Source organism: Sebastes fasciatus, chromosome 18 (assembly GCF_043250625.1).
Source record: "Sebastes fasciatus isolate fSebFas1 chromosome 18, fSebFas1.pri, whole genome shotgun sequence".
Taxonomy (NCBI): domain Eukaryota; kingdom Metazoa; phylum Chordata; class Actinopteri; order Perciformes; family Sebastidae; genus Sebastes; species Sebastes fasciatus.
The window spans coordinates 19,435,047-19,436,657 of NC_133812.1; the positions used below are offsets into that span (position 1 = coordinate 19,435,047).

Genomic DNA, 1,611 nt, shown 5'->3' on the forward strand with positions numbered 1-1,611 from the left:
TTCACACCAACACAGTATCGGACCTTTTAACTCACGTTTACCCAGCCACCATTACTACATCTTTTCTTTCTGTTTATCTGTGTTTGTCCCTCCCTCCCCCCTCTCAGTGTCAGGATCTGCCCCGGCTGCACCTAAACACAACTATAAGCCAACATGCAGCACCTAAAGCTAACGTACCCTCTCCTGTAGACCATGTTTGTAGTCCTAATGAAACAAAGAATGACTACACTATCAGTGATGGGTGTGTAAAGGGATGGAGTTACCTTCACGGTTTAATCGGCAATCAGCCAATCAGCAGTTAACAGTCATGAGGTCGAAGTGGCAAAAGTTTATTCGTTGCTGCGTCCTCCGGGTGCTTCAACGCGATGCATATTATTTATTTTACGTTTGTGCACAGAACGGAGCGGCTGTGGGATGTTGAACGACTCCAGCATGTACAAGTATAGTGCAAATGATGACACCGCAAAGCGACAGTGTTGCCGTGGATGAAAAACATGCAAAAAAAACAACAAAAAAAACTGCATCATGTGTGCATGTGAAAGAGTGTGTGTGTGAGTTTGTTTAAATGTCAGTCCCCACATTTCTTTCAGACTGATGATTTCTACCTCTTGACATGTGCTGATTGTTTGCCTTTTAAAGGGAACAAAACACAATGCCACAACTACAATAAACAACTTTTTAAACAGTGATTTAGCGTGCCCATTTATTCTGTCATTAATAATAATAATAATAACAAGATCAAATAGTGACATGTATGATCCACATTTATCTCATGAATATCTTTGCTTGAGCTCTAAAATAAACAGACATTCAGGAACTGGATTTTTCACTATGACCCGACTAAGGAGCCGATGCAGCTCCACATCTTCAGAGAGGTCCATCTCAAAGGCTTCAGCCCGTCGGACTACCAGAGCACCCAGGTAACTACGACATTTCACTGTTTCATTGTGTTTGTGTACACGGTTTCCATGATTTCTTTTCTCCTTTTCATTTTATTTCCTGATAACTGAAGAAATCTGTGTAGGTAGACAGGAAGGAACTCCAAAATACTAAAACAAGTGGCAATGAGGAAAGAAATCTATTAAAAAGCCTTTATTGTAGTGGCTAAATCATTAAAAAAGCCAACATGTAGATCTTCTTCAGGGCATTCAACAAACAGACAAAGCGGATGTGGCCTCACCTATATGGTATCGACAACCAATGGGAGGCAATCGCATGATCACCGTAATAAAATATTACAAAATATCATGAATAAATAACAGAAACAAGTTATTAATGTACATCATCAATGAGAAATACTAGTTTTTAACATAAAACAAACACGGGAGCCTATACAGAGAGAAGAAAAATATACACATTTTACTTATTTACAGAAAGCATGTAAAGTCTATATCGTCATTAAGACCAGGATACTTAAAGGCATCCAATCGATGGATTCAAAAGTCTCCCTCTGGCAACGTTTTTGTAACCTGTCCCCAATGGTTTAGTATGTTCAATGCCCTCTATGCGCAACAAGGAATCATCAGCACCGTGATCTGTGTAGCAGTTTGAAAATCTTCCAGAAACATTTACAGAGAAATGTTTGTCCCTGAATGTCACAATGTGCCAGCT

General features: G+C 39.6%; 1 protein-coding gene across 1 annotated transcript in view; it reads left to right on the forward strand.

The window, feature by feature from the left end:
• The window catches only part of prep (prolyl endopeptidase), an 8,382-nt gene extending 7,693 nt beyond the window's left edge, over window positions 1-689 (forward strand). Inside the window, exon 14 of the mRNA XM_074615394.1 lies at window positions 1-689. This exon is cut by the window's left edge and continues 395 nt beyond it. The gene's annotated coding sequence lies outside the window, so the exon portion shown is untranslated.
• The last annotated feature ends 922 nt before the right edge of the window (window positions 690-1,611 follow it).